This window comes from Mustela lutreola, chromosome 3, assembly GCF_030435805.1.
Source record: "Mustela lutreola isolate mMusLut2 chromosome 3, mMusLut2.pri, whole genome shotgun sequence".
NCBI classification, from domain to species: Eukaryota; Metazoa; Chordata; class Mammalia; order Carnivora; family Mustelidae; genus Mustela; species Mustela lutreola.
The window spans coordinates 119,376,392-119,394,562 of NC_081292.1; the positions used below are offsets into that span (position 1 = coordinate 119,376,392).

An 18,171-nucleotide genomic window follows, 5' to 3' on the forward strand; every position below is an offset into this window, starting at 1 on the left:
TCAGCCACAGGAACAGGCCCCTGAGGAGGGTATTTTGTGGCTTGCAGAGCCTATCACAGCAGAATCTGTGAAAAACTGGGCAGATGCCAGGCTTCTGTTTTCCAAGGAGAATTAAATAATGGAGTCCAGTCCATCTGAATTTGAGCAACATATAAAATCTGATACAAATTAAAGTGCTTACATTCATAACTATCTTACAAACTGAGTGAAATAGATTATTTGCAAACATGTTTTTGGTCCTATTTCCAAAACCTGTCATGAAAGTTATTTGAACTGTTTTTGGGAAACACTGATATTTTGGGTGAGCTGTCTTAGAAATTATAACTTCCAGGAGAGGTTCCTGTAACCATAGCCACAGATAGCAGGTGGTAGTGGCAAAATTGGGAGGAAAGTGACATTCCCAGATGTCCTTTCTAATTAATTCTACGTGTTGTGTAAAATTGTATCTGAACCTCCCTTTATTGGCATTGGTAGTAATATAAGGCAGGCAAAGACCAGGCTCCCTGGACCCATGAACGCCCCTTTCATTCTGTGTTTTTTCCTTGATACCTTTCATGACCAGGGTGGGAGAGATAGAGGTGTTTCACAGACATTCCAGTTGCCATCCCACATCTTTCAGCATCCTCACAGGTAGGCAGAGCTACGTGATTGGTTCTGGCTAATGGGTTCTCGTTGGGAATGATGTGTGTCATTTCCAGGCCAAGGTATAGACAAGCTGCCACAGCACCTGATCTGGACCCATGTAGAAATGTCCAGCTTTGGTCACTGAGTCACACATGGAGGGAAGTTGCTCTCAAGAGTTATATGGACCCACAGGAGACTTTTTGAGAGCAAGAAAGAAAACTGTTATGTTAAACTACTGAGATTCTGAGATTATTTTTTACTACAACATAGGCTAGCCTATCCTGACCAATAATGTGTGAATATAATAAAAGCAAAAAGCCTTTAAAACCTTTCTTTGCTTATATTTTTTGGCCTTCTCTGTCTTTTCTCTTTCCTTCAAGAGTTAAAGAGTACATTGGGGTAAAAAATAACAGTCTAAAAATTGAGCTAATGTGGAATTTGGTTGTGACAGTTTTTATTTCAAATATGTTACTTAAGAGTTAATAATAAAAGAAGGAATTCCTGGTGAAAGTGGACAGGCCAAATTCTTTCAAAGCCACTGAACTTTCATTACAGGATACCTCCCAGGGAGCATTCCTGGGCACAACCTCTGGGTATCATGTAACCTGGAGAGGGGGTGTTGGAAGAAGTCTTCTTGTAGCTCAAGTGATCATCTACACTTCCTCAAGAACACATATTTGTTGGAATAAGACTTTGTCTCTCATTAGTGTTTGGCGATTAATGGGCAATTCAAGAGACACCAAAGATGTGAAGATAAGAGCCTCTAAATGCCTAAAGGCGTTCACAGGGCAATACTCTCGGACTTGTAACAAGACATTAGAACGGTGGCCAGCCATGAATAAATTAGGCCACGGTTACACTTCAGAGCTTACAAAACTGTTTCATGGCCCCGTTTTATTTCTCTTATATACTTACTGCTATCTGAAATTATTATTTATTAGTTTCCCTGCTTATTAACTGCTTCCTTCATTAGTATGCTGTCCCACAAGAGCTAGGGAGTTGTCTGTGTTCATCAGTGGATCTCCAGAGCCTAAAGAATTCCTAATACAGAGTAGATGCTTGATAATGTATTTGTTAAATGAATGATAAGAGAGAAGTGCTCTGTCCGCGTTCATGGCTGAATGGGAATTAAGTTATGCCTGGAGCAGCATGAGTCCAGACTAGGGGAGTCTGGAGGAATGGCTGTTGGGAAGGTGGGAGCATTGTTCTGGAAGAAAACAGGTAGAAGTGGAAAAAGAAAGCCTACCTTCACAGTGTGCCTTAGAGCCACTGCTAGAAGTCTGACACCTGTTAAGTGGCTAAGAAAACCCTGGAATCTTCTGCTTAGCACTCTCTAGCAGGTCACCTTTCCTGATCAAGGGCACACAAAACCTGTGAATGCAGAGTATAACACAGGGAAACCCCAGTTTTCAAAAGTGGCTTCCAAAAAGACATTTCTTGAGGCTTTGCAATATTTCTAAATATTTCAGAAGCTGTATGGTATTTTGGGTGTTCTGTCCATAGGACCTACAAGAATTCATAAGTGCACCATTTTGATGAATTGCCTGTTGACTATATTGTTATGAGAAGTGACAGAGAAAATATATACAAATGAATTACATTTTTGCAAAATAAAATAAACCCTAAACTAAATATTAAGTCTGAGCTGCCACTGCTTAGGCACCATTTAAGAATCTTGTAGCCTTCCACTGGGACTTTGGGTGCTTGCTTGGTCCCAGGGTCTGCTGTAGTTCACCCTGAGTTCACGCAGGTGCAGCCTGACAGAGCTCAGCCCCAGGGCTGTGGGGGAAGGGTGGAAACCCTGGTTAAAGTGGGAGGTGCTTGGATTACTTGGGCGGGCACAACCTGCAGGAGAGGGGCAGCAAACCTGGGAGCAAGCCTTCGACCAATGAGAAATGGAAGTGGAGAACCAATACAGGCTTCCCCTTTTTCCCTTCAGACAACAGGCCACCCAGCCTCAGTCATTCACAAGGCTTTATAAAAGAGTGTCCCTTGAGATCCAGCCTCTGGAGGCCAGCTTGGTGACCCTTGCCTGTCTCATTCCCTTCTCCCTATTCCCACCTAGGAATTATAGTCTCTGATAAATATTAGCATACACATTTGCCTCAGGCTCAGTCTCCTGGGAATGCAGGACAAAACACTGTCTAAATATTGTCTCCCACGAATTTTCATAAACATCAAAAGAAAGGTAGGACTGGAAGGTTAAATATTTATTGTGTGCACATTTGTTTTTCACGTTTATACCAAATAGCATAAAGAAAGGCCAAATGCTCTGAGGAGCCTATGGAAACTCATTGAGATAAAATAAAAGTCCAACTTCCTGCCAGCACAAGTGTTCTTTCCCACGGACTAGAGTAGGTAGACCATATGAATTAATACTTTCATTAGCAAGCTCTTTATAATTTCAAGAATTTTTCAGATTACTATCTCCTTAGGTCTTTGTACTGATACTACTTTTACATAAGGGGAAATGGAAAGTAGGAGATTTAATTGACATGTTCAAAGACAAACAGTGAGAAGGCCCCCAAACAGGGTGTAAATGATCCACGCCTTCTCCTGCAACCAAGGGTTCTCCCTTTATACTTCCCTGTTTCCTTCTCCAGACCTAAGTCTGTAGCAAAGCATGCAGACAGATGTATACGAGTACCTGGAGGCAAAAAGCAAGCACACTGGCTTACATGGGTAGAAAAATTCAAATACTCTTTCAGTTAGTAACTTTAATGTAAATAAACCTCAAATTTTAAATATGATCCTGCTCCCTGGAAGCTAATGGAGGTGTTTCTTTGAGCTGTTTCTGCTCAGGAGGCTTTGTCCTGTGACAGAACATTAAAAGCTTGGCTTGAAATGCATGGGGGTAATGAAAGAGTCCAGGTAACCTGTGCCAAATTATTGCATGCAAAATCCAAGAACCAAGAAAAAGGAAAATACTGATTTAGAATATAAAGAGAAAGAAGAACCAGTAAAGACGTCAACAGTTATTTCAAGAGCAGGAGTCATGAGTCCAGAACTTTATTTTGCCATTTAAAGTGTTTTTCAAAAGATAGTACTTTCAGGTATATTCCTTGTGGTGGTGTTTTGTTGGCATTCACACTGGAAGCAGGAGAGTGATTTAGGGGGCCACAATAGAGAGGCTGTGCCAGAGGGTATGCCTGGGGGACTTAGTATCTGAGCCCAGAGTCCTTCTGGCATTCTTGGATAGAAAAGACAAGTTGGAGGCATAGACAGCTATAGGTCCCCTAGCTCACACTAAGGTGCAGCTTGGCATGAATTAAAAACAAACAAACAAACAACAACAAAAAAAACACAATCCCTCCCAGGGGGCTCTGTTGCTGTTACCCTCACGTGATGCCTATTGTGCTGGTCATAGCTCTCCTCTGATGGAGACCACTGCTGAAACCCCACTGGCCGTGCTCTTGGTAACCCTCCCAGCACAACTGAGACACATCATGACAGGACTTCTAGAGAGACTTGGCTGTAAACTAGAGGGGAACAGAAGCACAGCATGGACTGAACTTAGCAACTTCAATAACAACGGCAAAGACTAATCTCAGCTTCCAGCGAGTCAGTCTAACTGAAATGCACTTCGAATGGGTCCTTGTCACTTAGGTCCTGACTGGCAGCCCTGTGGCAGAGACCACTCAAAGTGCCCCCTCCCCAGAATACACTCAAACTCCCACTTCCCTTGGGACTATGGCCTAACCATCTTTCCCAATTTCGAAGTACTTGCAATCCAAGGGAGAGAGAGGACTAACCCCACCTTGTTCAGGCTCTGGGACTAGGCTTGCAGAAGGATACTTGATAGATAATTTACTCCACCTAGAGAAGGTGGGTCATCATTCCCTTACTCTCAGGATGGGATCTGGCCTGCAGTTCCTTTCCTAGTCTTGTTCACTGAGCCATGCAGCACACCTGTGGAGACCACCCGCCCTGTCCCAGGAGCAAGGGGTGAAGCACCAGCTTTCTCCAGCAAGAAGAACAAAAAGCAAGTCTGTGTTCATCTCCTCAAGCAGCCCAGTCTTGGCGCTCATTACTTATAAATAACTGTTGAGTTGAGAATTCACACGCCTCTCTCAGGATAGCCACATGTTTCAACCACAGGACAATCTACTCCTGTTTTAGTGTGAAGAATTTAACAATTCAGGGATACACTTTGCTAAAACTCCTAATTTAATTGCTATACAGTTTACTCGGTATTTCAATCTTGAGTATTTATATTTGCTACACACAAGGCTTCCCTCAGGGCAGTATCTGGGTGCTTATCTTACACATGCAAGACTAAAAGGGTTTTTTCCAGAACAAAAAGGTAGGCCACAAAGATACATTATAGTTTCTGGAGCAGAACACCAGAAATTGTAAAGAACGGCATTATGACAACTTTCCAGCTTTAAAACATTGTATCCTCGGTTCCTTCTAGAATAACTAACATTTATCCAACGAGAGCACTGGGGAAAACCTTGTTCAGGTGTCCCTGAAGAATCACTCCCTTTCCTTCCTGTCAGACTCTCAGTCTCGCTTGATGTTTGGTGATTATTTTTGGCATACACCCTGGTCCATATTTCACACTTTTAAGGACCCAATTACTGATTTGTGCTATTGCAGGAGTAGGGATTTTTCTGTCTGACGCAAAGTGTAGGATATACGCCAACTCTTTATATACCTCCCTTCTTATTTCCTTGCTCTGGTATCTGGTGTGTCTGGGCGAGCTGCTTTGTGAATGAAATGGGATAGGATTGTCCTGTGACATCCTCAGGCAAGAGCTGGAAGCGCCTCTGTGCAGTTTTCTTTCTTTCTCTTTAGCTACCATTGTCCGTGTGTGTGTATAGTGAGAACACTTGAGATATACACCGTTGGCAACTTTAAAGCATATAATGCAGTAGTAGTCATACTCAGATCCCCCGAACTTATTCATTTTATGACTGAAAATTTGCATCCTTAACCAACATCTCTCCTTTTCTCTACCTCCTAGCTCTGCCTCCTCTTTCTCTATCTTCTCTCTACTCAACTAGCTAACAATTGTTCTCTGTTACTAGGAGTCCCACTGTGATAGATTCCACATGTAAGGGAGATCAAACAATATTTGTCTTTCTCTGCTTGGCTTTATTCTCGCTTGGCATCATGACTTTCAGGTTCATCCATGTTGCAAACCACACATGGTTTTCTCACTTGTTTTTCCCTTTGTTGAAAGACCTGCGGTGGTGCCAGGTAGAAAGAAGGTGTACTATTCGTGGGTCCTAGAGTGAAGCCAAGTGAAACTGAGCTGAAGTCTAATTGTATTAGACAGGTAGAAAGAAGAAGCGACAAGTAAGTATTCCCTGTTGTAAGCCCTTGCAATTCCGGATTGTTTGCAATCCTTCTTTACCCTGGCTGATCATGCAGAAACACACTCATGAATATGGTACTTTCCATTAGTTGCAGAATAAAACCATATTGTCCTTAGTATGACACACAAGGACATTCAAAATTGGTCCAATGATCTGCTCCTCAGTCTACTTCTTCTGCCAGCCTGTACGGAGATATTTTATTTAATGCACACAGAAAATGGTAACATCAGAACATCACTCTGAACCCCTATTTCCACCTCTCTGAGAGCCTGTGTGTCCCTAGCACCTGACCTACAGAGAAACAGAAATTGCTTCTGACTCTAGTGAATTTAAGGTGGGACCTACAGCTTACTATTAAGTGGTTTACAGAATCGCTGGAAGGACTAAGGGAACCAAGGAGTGGAAGGAAGCCTGTCACACCCCAGAACCGGCTGACAAAGGAGCCACTGCTTCTACCACATTCACCAAACTGCCTTTTCTGTGTGGAGGCTGCCCCTCCAGCTGCCTGCTGCTAAGCCATGCCACTTCCGTGACAGCTGATGCCAGTGTCCCAGGACTCTTCCCTCCACCCCATACCATCCTCAAGCCTCTCATACGCGCCCGTGGTTGGCAAAGTCCAAATCACACCCCTATCCACCAGCTGCAAGGTCGTCTGACAAATGTTCATAACTTCCAGGCTTGCGATCCAGACAGGCATCTTGGAAAGAGGTTGGAATAAATGCTGATAGGATCATTTCTCCATGATGGGATTAATGTTTTTATAAGAAGAGGAAAAGACCAGAGCGTGCTCTCTCTCTCTGTCTCTGTCTCTGTCTCTCGCCCTGCTCTGAGGCTACAGTGAGAAGGTGGACACCTGCAGTTGGGAGGAGAGCTCTTACCAGGAACTGAATTGGCCGGCACCTTGATTTTGGACTTCCCAGCTTGCAGAACTGTGAGAAGTAGATGCACGTTGTTTAAGATCCCAACCCTGTCCCAGCAAGGTATTTTGTTGCAGTAGCTCAAGCTTCCCAAGGCAACCCTCCATAAAGAAGCTTCGGGCATCTTGTTTCCTGAAGATGCCTCCAGAGGTGTAGAATGTGGATCATCATTCCCATCTCTGAGATGAGAAATCTGAGCCTTGGGCATGTCACGTGGTGAAGCCAAGACCAAAACTCAGGTGTGCTAGATACTTGCCCAACGCCCCTCTCCCTAAACCCAGGAATCTAAATTTTTTCTGTGCCAGGCCCTGAGACTTTGAAAATCTAGGCTGACAACAGCTGTTTCGAGGCATAAGGGCGTTATCAGCGGTGTGGGAGAGCTCCCCCAGGAACAGCCCGCCCTCCCACAGGGCGGGAGAGTCAGCTGCCTGGAAAATAATTAATCCTCAGTCCTCTGATTCCTATTAGGATAGTGTCTCTCTCATTTGTTATCTTTAAATGAAGTGAAGTGGGCGCTATCAGCAAAGTGGTGCTTCCTCCTTGGCTTGTTGGGAAGTTGGGGGGAAGCAAAAATATTTTCCACATTTTGATTTTCACTGGAAATTTTCACCGGAAGAGATAAGTCTTTGTGGGCCATTCATAGACCTAGAAAATCCTATTTGCTGTTACACAAATCTAAGCAGAAAGGAGAATTGCTGATTTCCCTAGGAAATAATGAAAAGTCATTAATGCATTGATGCCTATGTGCATTTAGGGTTTCAGAGTGAGAACACTATTATAATGTTTTCAGTGGCATTTTTGAGAAAATGATTCACTCCCAGGCCAAAGAAGAAATAAATTTTAAAATTTGAAAGTTTGAAATATTAATTTCATAGCCTCCAAATCTAGAAATTATTAAATCCTGGAAGTTTAAGCCAGAGGAAATCTCAGAAATCATCAGTCTGGTAGAATTTAACCAAATTCAAAGCAAGAAACTCTTTGTTCAAATAAGATTTTATGGAGAATTCCCAACTGCATAAGAACAACATTGTTCTTAAAGAAGTGGGGTGAGATGGTCAAGTCTGATGCATGTGACCACTTTTTCACAATGCTCCCACCCACGCCATGTATCCAAAGAAAGCCAGGCTTCAAAAAATCCAGTTCCAAAGGCATAGAGATTGTCCAGCTCAAGGCCATATAGGGAGCACTGGCTCTGGAACTTGGACCCACACCATCTGGTTTTTGTTCTTTCATTGAAAAATCTCTGGGACTTTTCTTTGGTGACTTTTGCCGATCTCCCTTTGCCCCATGTCCAAACACTCACAGGTGCTTCTCACTGTAGCTCCAGAGTCATCCCTTTTTGCTAGTAGATCTGCTGGGAGTCCTCTGACCTTGTGGGTCTTACCTTCTAGGCCCAGCCATTGTGCAAAGCACTCAGGATGCATGGATGACAAGATAGTGTTCCTGACCTTAAGGGGTGGGAGGTGGGGTACAGTGGATGATTGAGAGGGGAAACCCAGAGACAGCCAGAAGAATGAAAAGATAAAGACATGGTCTTTAGAGCAAATTCTAATAAATCTTGTACAACTCCTGGGACATGTTTTCCGTGCCCAGCTCATCATCTTCTAGGACTTGGATAGTTAAAGAGATGGAGCACGATAAACCATCCTTTCTCTACCCAAGCACTGCTCCAAATCCTCCAAATCCTTTAAGGCAATGGCATCTATTTGCATAAAAATTAAGTTAACTGATAACTTAGTTTTCTCAAACTAAGGTTTATCTCCCAAAGTATTTCTTAACCTTTGGTGTCTACTACTGCTTCTCTGTCACTGGAGTTAACAGATGGCAAAATTAATGAACAAATAGCAAAAGAATATTTATGCGAGACGTAGAAGCAAGTGATCCCACTCAGGTTAGCAGCTCGTTTTTTTGCGACCCAAAGGATCAAGGCTTTATGCTACATCCATTCGTACTGTATAAGCTGTCCTATGTTTGGTGAGGATAAATGTTAATTCATATGATAATGAGAATATAGACTTTTATCCTCATATATGCTTAGGATATCTCTGCATCATTTTTATCCTCATATATGCTTAGGATATCTCTGCCCACTATAATAATAGTGGTAGTGTTTGAAAAGATAATAGGTGTTGGAGTAAGAGGTGGGAGAGGGACTTCATCGGATATACTTGTTTATATGTAGAAATTTTTACCATGTGTGACTTTTTAGTTTTCAAAAAAATTACAATTGAAATACATGTGCTTTGAGCATACTGATGCTGGGGTCTCACCTCACAGGTTCTGAGTATGACCTGGGCACTGGGGTTTTTACTGTGGTTTTTACAGGCTCCCCAGGTAATTAGAACATGCAGTCAAGACCAAGAACTATTGCTCTCAGCTTTTATCAGAACTCTTTTCTATTATGTACTGATAACTGTAATTATTTAAGGCAGGTGTTCCTAGTTTTTTTGAGCAAGGAAGGGCTCCTTGAATGTCTGAATCTCTCACGGCTTTTCATATAACATATTTTTGGTATGTGTTGATTGCAAAAAGATCAAATATCCAAAGTTATTAATAATTAGTTTATTAAAACTGAACATATATTTGAAAAACAGTAGTAAGTATATAAATATGGGTCAGAAGCAATACCAAGGCTCTTTACGGGTAATTCTACATTTTTATATCTTCTCATCTAAGACTCATGTATGTATAGGTACAAAATCTCCTTGTAAAATTCCTGGTTCCTTAGAAGTCCACAGCCCACAAAGTAGAAGTCACTGAATTTAGGAATTGCTTTTCTTGGACAAGACTGTTGGGAGACATTTTGACCTCTTGGGTGGTAAACAGCAAACAGCAGGTGTTGCCATAGCATTGACTTGAGATCTACTTGTTTTTTGTTATTGTTTTATTTAAATTTCTACCCACGTTCCAATATTCTCTAGAATACAAACTCTGCCTTGCAATCCTATTTACAAGCTTTGCCTGAATATGCACCAGGCTTTTCTCTCTTGGTAAGTTTGCTGGGGCCATTTGCCTTGCTTGGAATTATAGCAGAGCACAAACCCTCGTACTCCTCCTCCATCATAATGATGCCCCTGCTTAACCTAGGTTTTCATGAAAACCCCTCTTTCCACCCTTCCTTAACTCTATGAGGTGACCAGCCCTTTTCCTGTTTGAAGTCAGTCTGGCTTTTCTCTTTGAAGATGTCCTGGCTCTCTTGAATTAGATGTCAATGGAAAGGCACTATGAGGATTTTTCAGAGCTATTGGCTGCTTTACGGAACCTAAGGAACCTTTGGACCTCCTCTGTAGAATGACAGTGTGAATATGAGAGGTTCATCAGAAGCTCATTAAAAGTAAAAAAATTGCCAATCCTGAATGCTCCATGCCATGTTACCCCCAATTTTACAGTTATGAATTACATTTACTCTTTTTCACTTCCAATCAACCATCAAGTTTCATTTGAGCAAAATTAACAGATGCTAATCTAAGAACTATTCAATATATTGGATTTTCTTAGATATATTACCACACCATGGTACAGGGTATGATTTTTACTAAGCCTTACACATTTTCCTGTCAGTTCTGAAAACTATGGATTTTTTCTCCTCTCTTGTGCGTATCTGACTCTACCTTAAAGTTAAAATTCATTAAAGAAACAGAAAAGCGTTTCACCCCTTGAATGGTGCAATATATACATAGCTTAACTTGTACCCAATTTGCAAGCAAGCAAGATTCCATCCATCCATCAACCTGTAGTAACTTTTATTTAATTGTATTTTAAAGGCATATGAGGTGGAAGTAGTAGCTGAAAAAGAGCTAAAATAGCCATATCACAGTTAACTAATAGTGCCAAAGGGTTCACCAGAATTTGCTTTTAGGTCCTCGAGAAGAATGGCTTGTTCTTTTATAGATTTTCCTCTTCAGCTGTTCCTCAGCCATCCCTGTGAAATTGTTTTATAATAAAGTTTTCCTCTCTTTCCTCTTTTATATCTTTTTATATAATCACGAAAGTAATACATGTCTATTATGGAGTATTTTGAAAGAAAAAATATGCATTTAAAAAAATCCTTAAAATCCCATTATAATTTACTATTCAGAGATAAGCATTAACATTTGGTTGCATTTCCTTTTCTCCTTTTTCTGTGTAAATGTGTGTGTGTGTGTATATATATATATATATATATACACACACACTCACAAGTGTATAAACAAAATAGAATATAGTATGCGTATGCATCTTTATGTTCTGCTTTTTGTTCTTAAAATCTATTATTAGCATTTGTTTCCCTATCCCCCATGTCCTCTGTACTCACATTCATTCCCCCAATTCCCGATCTCATTTCCATCCTGCCCCCCTACTTAGAGTTTTCTCCATCCTCAACTTGCTGCCTCCTAGTCTATCTCCAATGCTGCAGTCAAAGGCATTTTTTTCCACTATGGTACCAATCACTTCACTCCCCTATTTTAAAGCCTTTGACATATTATCTTTTTGGTCACAGGATAAATGCAGATTCCCTTTATGTCCTGTATGACCTTCACCTCCCAACTCAGGCTTCTCTTTCTATCATAGCCAGATGTTCCCTCTCTCCATATATTTTGTGCTGTTGTAGGATTTCTCAAAGTGTGACTCCCAGGCTACCTGCTTTAGTGTATGTAGGGGAACTTTTAAACAATGTGGAGTTTGAGATGACATTCTAGGTGCCCTGAATCAGAAACTCTAGATGTCATTCTATTTTCAATTAGGTCTTTAAGTGTTTCTTTCTTTTTTTTTTTTTTTACATTCTTTAACTTATTTCTATATTTTTATTTATTTATTTATTTACATGTAATGTATTATTTGGTTCAGGGGTACAGGTCTGTGAATCATCAGTCTTACACAATTCACAGCACTCACCAGAGCATATACCCTCCCCAATGGGGATTTTTGAATGCTCTACAACATAGAAAATTCTTTGCTAAGACCACCTAATAGAAAAATTAAAATCGATTATTTAGGCTTTTCTCATCCACTTCCATACCCCATTGGATCCTCATTGCATTGCTTTGAAGTCATTTTTTGGTGCGTTTTTTTTTTATTTTATTTATTTATTCGACAGAGAGAAAGAGATCACAAGTAGGCAGAGAGGCAGGCAGAGGTAGAGAGGGAAGCAGGCTCCCCACTGTGCAGAGAACCTGATGTGGGACTTGATCTCAGGACCCTGAGATCATGACCTGGGCTGAAGCCAGAGGCTTAACCCACTGAGCCATCCAGGCACTCCGCTTTGAAGTCGTTTTTATCATCATTCTACTCATTCCACAGATGAGGAAACTATTCAGATCAATTGAAAACTTGAAGAGATTTTTCCAATCCACACTACCAATAAGATCTAGAGATAATATAACATTTAGTCTGCTCTTTCCTGAGCTTTCTACTGTATATTACCAGATTCCCACTTTGATCTGTAAAGGGAGAGACTTTGTAAAGGAGACTTTGTCCTTCTTCAAGACCATGGTGTCTACAGATGCTCTCACCATAGCCCCGAACAAACCACCTTTCCAGTACACATGGTTGGTTGGCCTTATATCACAAACACTTAAGATTCTCTGCTTAATATCTTTCTTTTGATCTGAGCACAGGCAGGCTTGAAATGCCAGAGTCAGAGCCCCCAGGAGCCAGTGGCAGATGGGAGCTAGAGGTAAATGTTATAGCCTTGTCACCTGGAGTGGGTGAGGGGACTTTGAGGTGTGTCTACAAAGACACCCCAGAGATGTTCAAGTGCACTGCTTCCCAAAGCTTCCTTTTATCCCCTTCCTTCCCTCTCCCATTTCACATTCTCATTCTGCCCTGGTACTTTCTGGGAATTACCTGCTAAGGAAACTACTTGAATTCACATCTTGTCTCTCAGTCTGCTTCAGGAACTCAACTTAAGGCAAAGACCCAGCTTTTAAACATGGTTTTTGAATTTCAAGTGACAGAAACACAAATCATGCAGTGATAACAACAACAGAAACTAATGCACAAAGCTGAGAAGTCCAGGTACAGACCTGGCCTCTGACATGGTCAGCTGCTCACGTGCAAAGGACGTTAACCTTTCTGTGACTCTCTCTCTGACTCTTCACCTCTCTCTCGGCCCTGACTTCCCTCTGTTTTGTTTTTCTTCGTATCGTTTTATTCTCAGGAAGTCATGATGGTACCTGAGGCAAAAGGAAAAGTGTGCCCTCATTAATCCATATTTGTATACATTTTTAATGTCTAATTTTTTTTCCAGAATTAGATTTTTATTTTTACTTTTTTATTGTTGTTGTTTAGTTTTCTTTTCATAATCATAAATTTAACTCTGCAATCCAGCTGGAAGACTTGGAAGGGAATAAGGACAATATAGAACCCATAGAATGGTAGCAAGAGCACAAAGATTATAGGTTGTTTTGAGCAGATGGGGCTAAAGGGGTGCTTTCCTAAGCCACAGAAGGAATGGTTTTGTAGTTAAGATAAAACACAAGTCTAATTTGTTAGATTTGTCCACAGTCAGCAATGGTGACCTTCTTGCTGATCTTCTTGCTATTCCTGGACCCAAACCGCTCCATGGCTTCGGTAATATCCATGTTGTCTTTCACTTTGCCAAAGACTACATGCTTTCCATTCAGCCACCCAGTCTTAGCAGGGCAGATGAAAAACTGGGAACTGTCTGTGTGGGGTTCAACATTTGCCACAGACAAGATGCCAGGGCCCATGTGCTTCAGGATGAAATTCTAATCATCAAACTTCACCCATTGATGGACTTGCCACCAGTGCTATGATGGCCTATAAAATCCCCATCCTGGCACAGAAATCCCAAAATAATCCTGTGAAAGTAGGAACCATTAAAACCAAATTCTCTTCCCAATGTTCAGAGCATGAAAGTTCTCTGCTGTCTCTGGAACTTTATCCCAAGGGCTCACTGTCCACAATGATGTTGAAGAACATGGTAGGTTGACCATGGCTGGGAGGTGTAGGGGACTCTGGTATGATGGTGTTTGCAAGGTCTGGAATTAGATGTTTAAAATATTGATGATGAGTTTGCTTTCACTACAGTTAAATTGTAATAAATTATCTTCAGAACAAATAAAATACTTATGCTTAAAATATTATTCTGAGTTTTAATACATATGCTTTTCAATTTTTTCAAGATTTTTTCCAACTACTCTAATATTCTAGGAAAAAAATGGCCATTAAAAATATATATAGAGGCACTTAGGTGGCTCAGTCAGTTAAGCGTCTGCCTTCGGCTCAGGTCATGATCCCAGGGTTCTGGGGTCGTGTCCCACATTGGGCTCTTTGCTCAGCAGGGAGCCTGCTTCTCCCTCTGCCTACCTCTCTCTCTCTGACAAATAAATAAATAAAATATTTAAAAAATATAAATCAAGGGAGAACATTTTTCCTTTTACCTGAAGCTCCAATAGAGCTCAATATATTATCTTCATTTAAAATTTTGATATTTTGGGGCGCCTGGGTGGCTCAGTGGGTTAAAGCCTCTGCCTTCGGCTCAGGTCATGATCCCAGGGTCCTGGGATCGAGCCCCGCATCGGGTTCTCTGCTCAGCAGGGAGCCTGCTTCCTCCTCTCCCTCTGCCTGTTTCTCTGCCTACTTGTGATCTCTGTCTGTCAAATAAATAAATAAAATCTTTAAAAAAATAAAAATAAAAAAAATAAAATTTTGATATTTTGTCCTAAGTTATTTTAATTAATTTTTATTTTTAAAATGTAAATTCAAATTATAATCTATCTTTATTTCTGAATCTTTTTGGCACATCCTCAAATTTTGCAAACTGGTGTAGCCACTGTGGAAAACGTCTGGGATTTCCTCAAAAACCTAAAAATAGAACTATCTTATGATCCAGTATTCACACTACTGGACATTTACCCAAAAGATACAAAACACTATTCAAAGGGATACATGCACCCCTATGTTTATTGCAGCATTATTTACAATAGCCAAATTATGGAAGCAGCCCAAGTGTCTGTCGATAAATGAATATATAAGAAGATATGAAAAAAGAATAAAACTTTGTACCCCTGGGGCTAATAATACATTATATGTTAATAAAAAAATAAAATAAAATAATGAAACCTTGCCATTGCAACAACACAGAGTGAGTTACGAAATACGCTAAATGAAATAAGTCAATTAGAGAAAGACAAATACCTATGACTTCACTCACATACAGAATTTTAGAAACAAAACAAATAATCAAAGGGAAACAAACAAGACAGAAAGAGCAAACTAAGAAATAGACTCTTAATTATAGAGAATCGACTGGTGGTTACCAGTGGGAAAGTGGGAGGGGGGATGAGAGAAATAGGTGATGGGGATTATGAGTACACTTACTGTGATGAGCACTGAGTAATGTATAAAAATTTTGAATCATATATTGTACACCTGAAACGAACAAAACACTATATGCTAGGAGATTAAAAGATTAATATAAATTAAATTAAAATAAATAAATAGGTGCTCCCTTCTTATGACCACTTCAAGAGAATCACCACATCTCTCCGATGGCATGATCTGTCCAGTGGTTGAACTTGCTGCTAATTTGGCCACATGGTTAGCTGCCCAGTCCTCTGCTGATCGGGGCTGTTTTACCCTACCTGTAAGACGTTTGCTCATAGCCCCCTCCATACTATCCAGGCACTCACAACTTGAGTATATTTGGGAGCGGGGATCTCTTCAATTCAGGATGGTAGCTGAAGCAGTTCTCACTGAGCAGCTTATTTCAGCAAAAAGATTTCAACCTAGGGCTCCCTCCTCTTGAGTTGTAGAATTCTCTACATGAGGCCAGAATTTCTCAAATTGTTTCATCCCCTCAAGACCTCACTGCCCATCTTTTTCCTGTCTTTGAACTTAGTGCATAGCCCAGGGCTCCTCAGAAAACTCTGCACTGGTTCCTTTAAGAGGGATACTAACTGACACTTTGCATTAAGTTGATCTCTCCAGTGGAAGTAACCATCTCTTACCCATGGGATCACTTCTTACACATCCAGGGCCATCAGGCACCCCAGTGCCCTAGCCCACTCTCCTGAGCACAGGAAGAAGACTGTCAGTTACCTAGGGCTCTCCATAACAAGTCCTACTGACCATCTCCTTTCTGAAGGACTACTGCATTTCCTAGAATCTAACATCTTTTCAGAACTCCGTTTAGTTTTCTTAGACACATGGTGAGTGAGAATATTTGAAAAAAAATTAATTGTATTTTTATATCCTAGTAGCCAACAGTCAAATTAAATTTAAGAAAATAATGCCATTTACAAAGAAGAATACGAAATCCTTAGGGATGACTCTGACAAAAGCTGGACAAGACCAATACCCTAAAATCTAAACATTACTGAGACAAAGTAAAGACCTAAAAGCATGGAGATGCAGAGCACACTATGGATCAGAAGACTCACTGTTGAGGAGTCCATTCTCATATCTATAGATTCAACACAGTCCTTTTCAAAACTCCAACAGAGGTTTCTTTCAGAAATTTAAAAGCTGATTCTAGGGCATCTGGGTGGCTCAGTTGGTTAAGTGTCTACCTTCAGCTCAGGTCATGATCCCAGGGTCCTGGGATCAAGTCCTACATCAGGCTTTCTGCTCAGCTGGGAGTCTGCTTCTCCATTAGCCTTTCCCCCTGCTTGTTCTTGCTCTTACTCTCTCTCAAATAAATAAATAAAATCTAAAACAACAAAAAAGAAATTTAAAAGCCCGTTCTAAAATTCTTACTGAAATGCAAATGACCTCAAATGGCCGAAAGAACCTTGCACAAGAGAACCAAGTTAGAGAACTCAAACTTTTTGACTGCGAGTTATTATAAAGCTGCGGTCATGGGGGCAGTGTGTGGCATTAGCTTCCTGATAGGCAAATTGATCAATAGAACAAAACAGAGGGTAAAGAAATAGACCTACACACAACAATCAATTGATTGTTAGTGAAAGTGCAAAGACAATTCAGCAGAAAAAAGATACTCTAACAAATGGTACTGGGACAATTAGATATCCATATGCAAAAAAATAAAACACGACGGGGCGCCTGGGTGGCTCAGTGGGTTAAGCCGCTGCCTTCGGCTCAGGTCATGATCTCAGGGTCCTGGGATCGAGTCTCGCATCGGGTTCTCTGCTCAGCGGGGAGCCTGCTTCCCTCTCTCTCTCTGTCTGCCTTTCTGTCTACTTGTGATTTCTCTCTGTCAAATAAATAAATAAAATCTTTAAAAAAATAAAAAAAATAAAACACGAATTTCCATCCATGCCTCACACTGTAAGAATTAACTTAAAATGAATCATAGGCCAAAATGTAAAATCCAAAACTATAAAATTTATAGATCCATAAAGTGAAAAATAAGCTGGTCTTCATAAAAATTAAAAACATCTAGTCTTTGGAAGATATCATTAAAAGAATGAAAAGCCACACCTTTGTGGGAGAAAATATTTGCATTTGAAAGGCATACATCTAATAAAGGACTTGTATTTATATACATATATGAATTATTATATATAATACATTAAATATAATAACATGGATAAACCTCAACATATTATGAAAAGTAAAAGTAGTCAGATTAAAAAAGGTATATACTTTTGATTCCAGTACTATACATTTCTAAAAAATGAATGCTGACATATTATTGAGAGCAGAGCCATGGTTATCTGGGGTTGGCGGATGGGGTAGAGGGAAAGGAATGGAGGTCAGGAGGGAGGGATCAAAGTGGCATGAGGAAACTTTGGAGGTGATGGGGATGTTCATGTCAAAAGTTACTTTAAACTGGGTACTAAACATGTGCGGTTTAGGGGTGCTTGGATGGCTCAGTCAGATAAGCCGCCAACTCTTGATTTCAGCTCAGGTCATGATCTTAGGGTTATGAGACTGAGCCCCGGCTTGGGCTCCCCGCTCAGCAGGGATTCTGCTGGAAGATTGTCTCTCTCCATCTCCATCTTCCTTGTCTCCCACGTGTTCTCACTTTCTTGATCTGTCTGAAGTAAATAAATAAGACTTTAGAAGAAAATAAACATGGGGCACCTGGGTGGCTCAGTCGGTTAAGCATCTCATTTCAGCTCAGGTCATGATCTCAGGGTCCTGAGCAGGGAGCCTGCTTCTCCTTTGCCCTCTGCCCCACCCCACCCCCCTGCCAAACTTGCTCTCTCTGTCTCTCTTTCAAATAAATAAATAAAATCTTTAAAAAAAAAAAAAAAAAGGTATGGGCAGTTGATTTTCTGCCAGTTTAACTACAACAAAACTGTTTAAAACGAAACCCACACATAGCACCCATCTTAGGATATTATAAAGCAGACCCCTCTCTGCTTTTCCAAGGTTTTGATATAACATACATACCATTA

The 18,171-nt window shown here is 40.7% G+C and overlaps 1 pseudogene; it reads right to left on the reverse strand.

Annotated features, from left to right (window-relative positions):
* Positions 1–13,332: 13,332 nt before the first annotated feature.
* On the reverse strand, positions 13,333–15,469 carry LOC131827910 (peptidyl-prolyl cis-trans isomerase A-like; annotated as a pseudogene).
* Between the last annotated feature and the right edge of the window lie 2,702 nt (positions 15,470–18,171).